A 12,673-nucleotide genomic window follows, 5' to 3' on the forward strand; every position below is an offset into this window, starting at 1 on the left:
ATGTCACTTCGAGGGGAAAAAGTATAACTATTGCACTGTGTTGTACAGCTGAAACTAATTCTAAAAATTGTGTATTTCATAATAAAAATAATTAAAAGAAAAAAAATTATGTATGGAACCAAACCTTTTGAAAAAACCAAAAGCCAAAACAAACTTCCTCCTTGTGTCATAGGTTGAAGTGTGCTTCTCTTGCAGAAATAAGGCGTTCACTGATGTACCATGCAGGTTTGTAAGAATCTTTCGGGAGTGGGGTTGAAGAATTAATCTAGGGGTCGATGTGCCAACCAAAAGTCTGCCTTGCATGTTGCCATTGGGAGGGGGAACTTTCACATTTGAAGACAAAATCCCCCCCCCCCCCCGGAAACAGAAATTGAAGCTGGACAAATTGAAATAAGAGGAAAACATATCTAGGGGTTTATTCCCCCATATGGATGCCCGGCATGTTATTCTAGAACATTAAATGGAAGGTATCTTAAGGGTTGTTTGAACCACTTTATGTCACTGAACTCTGCTCAGGAAGAGGTGCTTTTTCCCTTGAGAGAGAAAGGAAATTGCGTTCACTCTTGGAGAAAATGCGGGGAGCTCAGCTTGGTCTGAATCTGGACTCCCTACAATTCTATGATAGACCAACACCAGGTCTATTTTACAGAGCTGCAGGAGGCGAGTTTGAGAGGCTCACTGACTGGATTCGTAGATGCTGGAGATGCATCTTTGTGAATAACACTAGCCTTCAAGGCCATGGTAAAGATATAGTAATACAGCCAAATTAAGCACCTAGCACAGTACCTTGCACGTAGAAGACACTCAGGAGTTGATGGGAACCTGTAGAGGTGATATGACTCAGCTCATCTTCTATAAAATCACTGCAAGAAAGTGTTGAGTTTCATAATCAAGGCTGTCTAGCCTGAGCTTGACAGACTCAGTTGGTGATGGAAGAAAAAAAATGGAATAATGACAAGGAGAACCTTAGCCAAACTGTGACGTGGGTATGGGTTGTCTGTGATTCTCCATCGTTCTTGGTCTGGGCTGTGTCCTTCACCCCGTGATGCCTCCTCCTCTCACCCTTGCAGCAGCCAGGTGCCCTCAAGTTCTCGTTCTTCTAGTTGTCTTTCATCCAAAAGTACAAATGATTGATGAAACTGAAAGAGTCCTTCTCCACACAACGCAACAATTCAAAAGACACCAATGCTTTAATCCAAAAATTAAGATTCAGATGGTAAAATTCAAGCCATCAGTTGGAAAAGAGCAGGGTGTTAGAGGTTCGAGTTCTCTGCAGTGTTTGGGAAACCTGCTATGTAAAGTCAGCCTCGATCACAGCCCTTCCAAATTACTTTTCAGATTACTTACTGTTAGTCGGGGCAGTGTTCAAGGGCATAGCAATTCCTTCAGAAATTTCATTCCCTCTTAATTTTCTTCCTTATTGCAAAAACTTAAACATGGCAGCTCATCAAAGGAGCCCCAAAGCTTGGGGCTAAATTTGGGGAAACACAAATAGAATAAAAAGGCACATGGAGAAAAACTTAAATCCAAAGAACTCCTTAGTCATCTATATGGCCTTGTAGATCCAGGGTGCTCTATAAAGTGAGACTAATACGGGCACGAAGACACAAAGTACAAGATGAATGACTTCACTCACCTTGTCTCCCTCTTGTTCTGTCTGTTTGAGTTCTGCTTGGGGGGGAAGGAGTCGAATCGCGCTTCAGTAGCTGTTCCCAGTCCCCAAAATGCTACTGAGTTTTGAGAGCAAGCTTGAGGCTGCTTTGTGCATCAAAGATCAAAATATCCACTTGGTGCATAAAATGTGTATTTGTGGGCAGAAAAGTGGAGTGAAAGCTATACAGAGAGAAGAGGGAGGATGTAATTTTTAAGAAGCTCTCCTGGGACCCACTAATATCTGCATTGGGGTCATTTTGGAAGTGTTTGAAAGCTGGGGTTGGAGTTAAATTTGAGAGGGGTTATTTTGTCACTCTCCTTGGAGTTGTTTTATTACTTTTACCCTTGAGGGTCTCTCTTGAAAGAGGAAGGGATGTATCATCCAGAATTCACAGATTTGTAGTTAATTGATCTCTGGGGTGGTATGGAGAACACATACTTATATAAATGCTCTGAAGACAACGCTTATTAGACACCATCCCGGTGGCCAGCTCCTCTAGTCCCCCAAGGCTAATCAAGCTCTCTTCTGGAAGTACATGATGAACAAACTCAGGAGAGCAGTGGAACACACAGGACAAGATAGGCACCTACTCTGCAGGAGAAAGCAAGATTCCATACATACTGACTCCTTCATAAAATCTCCCTGGCCTGAAGTATGTCAAATGGATGGGAACTCAATCTTAGGAAGTTCCTACTATGTGCTAAGTATTGTACTGGGTGCTTTATATGTGTTAACTCACTAAGTTCCTTAAACCACTTCCCACCACCGCAGAAGAGGAAACTGAAATCCAGAGAAGCTAAATAAGTTGCTCAGAATTTTACAGCTAGTAAGAGGCTGATCCAATATTTGAACCCATGACCATGTGACACCAAACTCTGCATATGAATGTAAGGTTCATGCATTTATTTTGGAACTCAATTGCACATAAATGTGTTGCTATGGCCAATCACACCCCTCAATTCATAAACTCGTTCTCTTGTCTCAGAAACCGACTATCTTTGTCCAGGAGAGAAACATTAAATATTGTGTGTTCCCCCGAAATTATTTTTTAACTTAGGCTGATATAGCATGATGTAGCATAAAGATGTAGGACTTTTATTCTTTGGCGGGACAAATAAAAATAAAATAATAATTTGGGGCCAGACACTCAACAGAAAAGAAGCTACTGATTCATGAGTTTGGAGACGGAGGGAGAAAAAGAAAAGATTTGATTCTCTTGTTTCTCCAACTGAGAATATTTAACTTTGATGAGAATTTCAACAGGGACATTTGAGTAGATGCAAATGCAGCTGATACTCTTTTTTTCTTTTTTTGCAGCTGATACTCTTCAACGCCCCCCCCCTCACCATTACCCCCCACGACTCTGAGCTTCCTAGCCATGAGAATGGCCCTCTTAACCTGTCTGAAGAGGCTAACCTTTCCTTGCTCAATGACTGTTTCTTAGCCTCAGGTGAAGCACCTCAAGACCCACCCACCATCCTTCATTGCTGCCATAATTTGAGGCCATAATTAGACTCAACCATCAGGAGGCTCCGGGTCCACAGCGGTTCTCCACCTTCCTAATGCTGCGACCCCTTAATACACTTCCTCATGTTGTGGTGACCCCCAACCATAAAATTATTTTTGTTGCTACTCTATAACTGTAATTTTGCTACTGTTATGAATTGTAATGTAAGTATCTTTTTGTTTTCCGATGGTCTTAGGCGACCCCTGTGAAAGGGTCGTTTGACCCCCAAAGGGGTCGCGACCCACAGGTGAGAACCGCTGCTCCAGGACAAGTGCAAAGTATGGCCTTTGAGAAGAGAAACTATCTCTCCCAAGCTTGAAAGATATTGGTGAATTATTTGGGGAAAAATCTGGGAGAATATCTTTAAAATGGATGCTAACAATGTTAGCAAGAAAAATAGACTACAACATTAGATTGGGGGAAATTTATTTATATACTCTGGATTTTGGATTTGTTGTCTCAAATTGATCATCAGGAAGTGACTGTAACACTGTTCATTAGATTAAACCATAGCCTGCATTCAATAGGTTGAGATGATAGGTCTTCCCTGGCTTAACTCAGAGGAAAGAATTCAAAGTCTTAGGGAAATAGGAATGTTAAAGTAGGTTTAGCATACATCTGTATATCCCCTTAGCCCAACCTAGAGGGCTAAGAGGGAAGTCTCTTCATGAAGGCATCAAGAAAAAATGGAGAGAGGGGAGAACCAGCATGATAGGGCGACTGTGAGCGATGCTGTCATTGAGGAGGTGTCTGCTTTTTATTGTGAAGACAGGCGGCAGTGCTGACCCTCCAGAGATTAGGTGGGCAAAATTAATGTGTGGGGCAGCGGGATGTCTACCGTCTGAGTCTGGCTTTTTACACCTATCACCATGCATTTGCAAGTTACCCATCTTGTTCTGTGTGTAAGCAGTTCATTCCTTTTTATCGCTGAGCAGCATTTTGTTGGAGGAATATAACACAATTTGCTTAATCATTCTACAACTAAGGGACATTTGGGGTGTTAGTTTTTTTTTCCATTTATGGGCCATTATTTTTTATTAAAAAAAATATTTTTTTAATTGGGAAATTGGGGAAGGGGAACAGTGTTGGGGAATTGGAGAAGGGGAACAGCCAAGTTGTTGTCCTTCAGTCTTAGTTGTGGAGGGTGCAGCTAGCTCAGCTCCAAGTCCAGTCGCCATCTGGCTGTCCGTCAGCAGCTTGTGGCCACTCAGCTCAAGGTGCTGTGTTCAATCTTAGTTGTAGGTGGGCCCACCATCCCATGCGGGAGTCGAACCAGCAACCTTGTTAGGAGCACATGCTCTCGTCAGCTGAGCCATCCTGCCACCTGAAGGCAGGGCCATTATTTTTTACATAAACTTTTTATTATGAAAAAAACTGTAGATTTGTTTAAAATGGTACCAAGCATGTGAATTCGTGACTTACCTGTTCTCAACATCACCCTTATCTCACGTCATCATCTTCAGTATGCTCCTCCAGTAGCCTGCCCATCATCCTGGTCTGGTTTCTTTCCCAGAATTGAACTGCATGCTAGTACTGAGTTCAGGTACTTGAAGAGCACGTGGTACAGTGCTTAGAGCACAGTGTACGTGTTCGAGGATGACCGATTACTATTGCAATGCTAGATTCTCATGTAGGCATTAGTCCTCAAAGGCACTTCTTAAAACTGACCCTACAATTTAGGCATGCTCCCACCAGGTGGCAGCACCATTCCATAGGGGCGTCTAAACCAGTTGGCATCTGGGCAGATAATGGTTTGTTAATATACTTATCTTTTGTTTCAGAGTAAGAAACCAAGGCTCAGAAAGGTCATGAGCCTAATCTGCCAGAATAGGAATTGTTACTCGGGTTCTATGACTTCTAGCTTAATACGTTTCTCTTGTATATATATTTAAAGATCTCTAAAACCTCTAAATGTAACTTCATCTTGTACCTTATTTTTGTTTGGACTGCCTGGTGAAAATACTTTGGATCTATATCACGCTGACATTTTTACTCATCACCAGTGGAAGAAATACAAAGTGAGATAACTTTTCAAACTCCAATTTGAGAAATAAGATTGTATTTTACTGCTAAGCACCTCTGGGCTTTTTCTCTGGGCTTTACTTTGAAACAATTAAGATAATCTCATTAAAATAACTGCTAAAATGTTAAACAAACACAAAAGTAAATCATATTTTAGGAGAAGCTAAACCATATTTCAGTGAGCAAACTCTAAGATGCACAGAATCCGAGTGAGATACATTTTGAATTTAATCTCAAAGAAATGTCTCCTAAACATTCTTAATTTCATATGGAGTTTATTTGCTTTTGTGTACTATTTATTTGCTTTCATATGTCTTGATGTTCACATAAACTACTGCTTTAAATTCCTAAATTTAATCATATTTGAAATTTGATATTTTAAAGTAAGGGTATGAAGACTTTACAGTTATATCCAAGTGAATTTAATAAGGCGACTTTTCCCCTCATTCTTTGATTTCTTATAGAATAATTTGGCAAATACATTGAGGGTCTCCACTCTACATTTTTCTGTCCAGTGCAGGCATTGCTGAATTATAATGTGCTCTTTATTGTTGAGCTTCTCAGTCTTACTTTGTAGGTAGTCATTGTCACTATAATCAGAGTTAGCATAACACACGAACCTCTTTACCATCCTCTTTTGTCAGCCTTTTCTAATCTCAAGAAAATGTACAGGTCTCAGTTAGGGGTTTACCTTCAAAATTATCCTGGATCTTAATTCAGTATCAAAACTCTTTTGTAGTTAGTTGGGCATGACTCTTCCAGCCTCAGGATCTTCTGGGCCAGTTTATTTCCAATCCTAGCTAGAAATGCTTCTCTTGAGGAAGAACTCCTTGCCGTCTCTTGTTCGCAGTCTATTTCGGGAGCCACTTAACCCCTTTTTCTTCCAGTGATCTCACTTGCTAACCTCCTTTTCCTAAATTCAGCCTCTTACATTGTGTGTCAAGAGTCTGACAAAGTAAGATTGAGAAGCTCAACAATAAAGAGCAAATTATAATTTAGCAATGTCTGCACTGGACAGAAAAATGTAGAGTGGGGACAGTCAATGTCATATAGTAGGTAATTCTGTCATTTAATTAGTTTTTATTTTCAGACTAAGGATTGCTAACCTGATCTTCATGAAACAGATTAACTCCTTTTTTGTAAACTTTATTCCTGTAGAAAAAGTTTCAAAAAACAGGAAATCAATGTCTCAAAATTTCAGACTTTCAGAGCTTGAGGGGTCCCTGGAGAGTGAGCCCCAGTTTACGCAGGCCCAGTAGGGTGGGAGGGATTCATTTACTCGCCCACAGAGGCAAGTCCAGGTCATGGCAACACTCAAAATATTAGAGTAATGGAACTCTTTTCATCACAACAAAAATGAGCCACAGTAAAAAGAAAAGAAAGAGCTTTTGACAATGACCCTAGAGATAGTTAATGATATCATTAATTAACATTCATTGAGTGATTTCAATGCATCAGGCATTGTGCTAAGACCTTATTCACATCTCATTTCATGATCACAATAACCCTTTTGAGGTAGGTATCATTATTACACCCATTTTATAAGCGAGGAAATTCATATTTAAGAGATTTTAAAACTGTGTACATGTTTATATGGATAAAATGGCAGAGCCAGAGTTTGAACCCAACTCATTTTAAACACTATTTTACTACGAGGCTTAGCCTGTTGGTGTGAAGTTTACTTCCACTGAAGGGTCTCTTAATGCAGGAGGCTGCCCACCAAGGCACAAAGAAGTCTTCCTGGACTCAGATCAGGAGACTAGGGAAGGCGACTGTAAAAAGACTCTGGCGATGGGTGTTTGGCACCTTTCCGCATCACCCCAGAGAACAGTTAGCACTTAGAAATATTTGGCTCTAATGATTGTTGGGCTTTCACTTTGGACCCAGCAGTGAATGACAGGGCAGCCAGGCGGAGGAAGAGTGTGGCTATCCCTGCCGCTTAAAATGATGAACTCCCGAAGGCCATTTTGAAGAATTGGTAATACAGGAGCAGTATTCCAAAAGTAGATATTACTGTTTACATGAGGCCAAAATATTAACAAATTGACCCAGAAACCAGGCATAAAGCCGTGGGAAATGCAGGTAAACAGAAGTATGCAAAAAGTGTTATTGGAGTAAAGCAACCAATAATCCTTCTCCGTAGCATGAGATCTCAGGACACTTCTGCCTGAAGTAATTCAGTAAGCCCCAGTTCCTTCCCTCCCACCTCATTTATCCAACAAATGACAATTATAAATTTACAGTCTAGTCCACATTTTATCTGTAAATGGGGCAGAGTAACTCTACCCACCTCCAGGGAGGATTAAATGAGTTAATGTAAATCAAGTCCTTAGAACAGTGTCTGACACTCATAAGCCCTAAATAAGTGGTTGTGATTCTATCATATATTATTATTACACCTATATGTTATTATCACTAAGCATGCATTATAAGCCAAATACTCTGCCAAGCTCTGTGGATAGCAGTGAATAAAATCATGTATTTAACAAATATTACTGTGCCTATGTCCCAGACGCTGTTCTAGGGACCCAGGATAGGTCAATAGACAGAAGAGACAAAACTTCCTGCCTGCGTCTGGGGAGCTTATCTCCTCTGGCAGAATAGATTAATTCTATTAGTGTTGGCTCCTCTTGGTTTTGGCTGCTCAGTGACTGTTGCAGGCAGATTTAAATTTTTTTGAAAGCACAAAGCTAGGAGCAGTATTAATTTTAACAACTTTATTGAGATATCCTTAACATGTAAAAAGTATATATATTTAAAGTGTATAACTTGATGTTTATATATATAGATGCACACATTATGAAAAGGTCACCCCAATAAAGCTAAATAACTTATCTATCACCTCTACATAGCTACCCTTCTCCTGGTCTCTCTCTCTCTCTCTCTCTCTCTCTGGTGAGAAGATTTAATTTAAGGTCTATCCTCTTAGAAAACTTGATGTATACAATACAGTAACATTAACTATTGTCACCATGCTGTTCATTAGATCTCCAGAACTTATTTATTCTGAATAAATGAAGCTTTGTATCCTTTGCCCAATGTCTCTCCATTCCCCACCCCCACCCCAGCCTCTGGCAACCGCTATTCTACTCTCTACTTTCATGAGTTTGACTTTCTAAGACTCCACATCTAAGTGAGATCATGGAGAACTTGTCTTTCTGTGTTTGGCGTGTTTCATTTAGCATAATGTCCTCCAGGTTCATCCATATTGTGAATGACAAGATTTCTTTCCTTTTTAAAGGCTGAATAATATTCTTTCTATCTATCTATCTGTCTATCTATCTATCTATCTATCTATCTATCATCTATCAATCATCTATCTCACATTTTCTTCACCCATTCATCTGTGTATGGACATTCAGGTTATTTCCATGTCTTGGCTGTTGTGAATAATGCTGCAATGAACATGGGAGTGCAGATAGCTCTTTGAGATGCTGTTTACATCTCCTTTAGATAGATACCCGGAAGTATGATTGCTGGATCATATGGTAGTTCTATTTTTAATTTTTTAAGGAACCTCCATACTGTTCTTCATAATGACTGCACAAATTAACATCCCCACCAACATTGTACAAATATTCCCTTTTCTCTACATCCTTCCTGCCACTTGTTGTGTTTTGTCCTTTTAATAATAGCCATCCTAACAGTTGTGAGGTGCTATCTCACTGGCTTTGATTTACAATTCCCTGATGGTTAGTGATGTTGAACATCTCTTCAGGTAGAACAGTTTTTAATATGACGAATGATAGAGAAACACAATCAGATAGTTGCAATTGGTTGCAAATATGCATGGGCAATCAAGCTCTATAAAATGATAAAATACCAACAGCTTTAATTTTACCAGAGTCTTCCCCAGGGCACATCTGCCTTTTTACACACATTTATATTTTTTCATTTTGATCTTACACTAGTGCCAGCCTGTCTTTCTTAATGCAAGATGTGTATGGGCTTATGTCATGTGTTAAAAATGATAATCTGGCCTGGCTTAATAACATCAAAGTTGCCCCTTGCCTGTCCTTCAACATTATCCTAAAATATTTAATGAACCCTCTCCAGCTTTTCTTGCTCAGGAAATACTGATTTCTACTTATTCTTGACAACTATGGCTCACCCTATTTCAGTCAACTTGGGTGTTGCTTGCCCTCTCACCCCCATGGAGGTATGTTCACAGCCCTTCTACCCCTTAATGGTGCTCATTGGCTTAGTCCACATTTGGATCTTTTTATGCTTTTTATGTGGTGACTTGTATAAAAACTTATATAATTAGAAAAAATTTCTAGTTCTAAGCATGCACATATATGTATATGACATATGTGTATATATAACACACATATTTTCTCTTAGTTTTATTAACTAAAAGACTGGATGGTTTTTATTATGGGTTGGATTTTCTGCCTCAAAATGGCATATGTCAAGTATTATAGCTTATTGTATTTAGCTCATTTTTTGGATTCTTATACTAAAGATATATAAAATATAAGAAATTCCTAGGGCCGGCCGAGTGGCTCAATTGGTTAAGATCTCACTCAAGAGTGTGAGTGCTGAGCAACAGGGTCGCTGGTTCAATTCCTAGCCTGAGCTGAGCTGCTGCTGAACTGACAACAGGTGGCAGGATGGCTCAGCTAGGGGAAAAAAAATTCCTAACTTTATCAGTAATTTGGGTTTATATTTTCAAGTCATAAAGTCTAAAAAGTCATAAGAAACCCAAGTCCAAAGGAACCTTGAGACTCATCTGATTCAACCCTCCCATTTTTCAATTGAGAAAACGAGGATCCAAAGACATGAAGTGACTTTTCCACAGTCCTCAGAAATTTAGGAGTGGAGCTGCAGACAAAACTCAGATTACTGACTCCCAGTCACTCTCTCCTCTGATTCTCTTCTGGTTAATGAGATATACAATGTACAGGTTTTAAATAGTGCCAAGAGCGTATCACAGGCTGACTTCTCTGAAAAGACTACCTAGCAGTTTTACTGGGACGTTAGTTAACTTGGTGATAACTGTTCCTATGATCTTCTAGGAAATATCCACTCACATATTATCAAACAAAATCTAACTGCTCACAGGATTGCTTCTTCCCTTTATGCAGGAAGCAGGCCTATGGCTGGAGGAAGGAACAATTGTGACAAAATTTATCCTCCTGGGATTTTCGGATCATCCTCAAGTGAAAAATTATCCTTTTTGTGTTATTTCTGGGGATTACCTCCTGCCCCTCGCTTGGGACCTGAGCCTCATCACCCTCATCAAGATGGACCCCCACTTCCACACCCCCGTGGACTCCTCCTCGGTAACCTGTCCTTTCTAGGTATCTGTTACGTGCCCTCTACAGCCCCCAAGATGTCTCTGACATCTTCACAGAACAGCCATTTCCTTTGTTGGCTGTGCCACGCTGTACTCTGTCTTCTGTAGAATGGGGCTGATGGAGTGCTGTCTTTGGCAGCCATGGCATACGACCGGTGTGCTGCCATCTGCAGCCCGTTGCTCCACGGCCCTCCTGTTCCATACGCTTTGCTTCAAGATGGTAACTGGGGCCTATGTGGGTGGATTCCTTAGTTCTTTCACCAAAACGTACTCTGTCTATCAGCATGATACCTGTGGCCGCAACGTGATCAACCACTTCTTCTGTGACCTCCTTCAGTCCTGGTTCTGTCACGCTCTGATTCCTTCACCAGCCAGGTTGTGAGCTTCACTGCGGGTGTTGTGGCGTCTGTCCTTGTGATCCTCATCTCTTATGGTTACATTGTTGCTGCTGACCTGAAGATCAGTTCAGCTAAAGGTAAAACCAAGGCCTTTAGCACCTGGGCCTCTCACCTGACTGCTGTGACCCTCTTCTACAGTTCTGGTCTCTTCACGTACCTGCGACTCTAAACTGGGGCAAGGTGGTGTCTATAGTCTATGCTCTAGTGATTCCTATGGAGAATACCTTCATCTACAGTCTTAGGAATAAGGAGATCAAAATGCCATGAGGAAAGCTGTGCAAAGGAATAACATGCTTTCTCATGGGCATTCATTTTTCTGACCCTGAGCTAATGTTTACAGTGAAGCTGGGAGCTGGGTCAGTTGTGCAAACGTTTATGTAGTTTTGGGCTGGTTGATCTACACATTGATTTGGGTTGGCCAGACTTTTTTTTTTTTTTCCTTTTCCAATATTCCCCTAACCAGTTTACCTATTGGTTATTGGGAAACAGTTTGACCATTATTGGTTTCTAGAACCAATAACATTACATAGATTGAGATTATAAATGCTCAGTTTAGCAGAAAACTTCACCATGACAAAGGCTGAACAACCTGGAACATCAAAATAGAGTTTGTGTCTGTGGGAGGAAAACATTGAAAAAATATTAGTCCAGCATTTGGCATGGTGATTCTTAAGGTAGGACGGGAAAATACAGCATGATAACCCAAGGAGGGGGACACTCTTTATACAAACAGTAGCCTTCCCCTTTCATGAGGTTCCGACATGCTTCCTTTAGGGCACATGAGCAGCACAAGGCCGACACCCTCACCTAGTTGAGAACCGTGGCAATCGTGAGCCACTGTGACTGATGGGGGTTTAGCACTGACTAGATGTGTTAAGACAGGAAGGAGATGGAAAATTTCCAATTAGGGCTTTAATAACTGAACAAATGGGACAACTTTGTGGCTAATTCAATCAACTATACAAATGGGGGTCACTTGATGATTTCCAAAACCAGAAATCATCATCTAAGTCCAAAGAAATGGCTTTCTAACCAACACTCAAAGTTTCTTAGGAATGTACAGAAGAGGAGCATGCCTTTGTTGGAGGTGAAAGGTTCTCTGACTTCACCAGTTTTATGATAAGTTCTAGAAGAGAATTTAGGCAAGGAATTGAAGAGTGATTTTTCTCCTACACATTTTCTCAGAACATGTGTCTTTGAGCCAGCAGTAAAGAACTGAAATAAAATTATTTGACTGTGACCTTTCTTGGGAAGGCTGTAAATAAGTGAGTAAATAAGTATCTACTATGTGTCCCTGGACAAGTTATTTGGACTCTGTGTGCCTTAGTTCCGCATCTGTAAAATAGGAATAATAATAGCAATTCTCTCATAGGCTTATTGTGAAGAATTAAATGAGTCAGTATTTATAATTAAATGAGTCAGCACAGAATAGTGCCTGGTGTATAGCAAATGCTCAAGAGGTGATTATTATTATTATTACTATTATTATTATTTAAAAAAAGATTTTATTGGGGAATTGGGGGAGGGGAACAGTGTTGGGGAATTGGGGAAGGGGAACAGACAAGTTGCTGTCCTGTTGTTCTTCAGTCTAGTTGTGGAGGACGTTGCTTCACTGGTCCATGTTGGTATTATCATTGTGCTCTTCCTGGGTGAGGCAAATTGGTCGCCGGCCTCTGGAAGGCCGTTCACAGCAGCTTCCTGCAGCTCACACCAGCTGCTGGCTGCTCACGCTGACTGCCGGCCACACACGGTAGCTTATGGCAGCCCACTGCAGCAGGGGCTGCAGCCTATGC

At 40.7% G+C, this 12,673-nt stretch overlaps 1 pseudogene; it reads left to right on the forward strand.

Annotated features, from left to right (window-relative positions):
* The first annotated feature begins 10,264 nt into the window (after nucleotides 1-10,264).
* LOC109389988 (olfactory receptor 5A2-like) lies at nucleotides 10,265-11,200 on the forward strand (annotated as a pseudogene).
* Nucleotides 11,201-12,673: the final 1,473 nt, after the last annotated feature.

This window comes from Hipposideros armiger, unplaced genomic scaffold, assembly GCF_001890085.2.
Source record: "Hipposideros armiger isolate ML-2016 unplaced genomic scaffold, ASM189008v1 scaffold_253, whole genome shotgun sequence".
Lineage (NCBI taxonomy): Eukaryota > Metazoa > Chordata > Mammalia > Chiroptera > Hipposideridae > Hipposideros > Hipposideros armiger.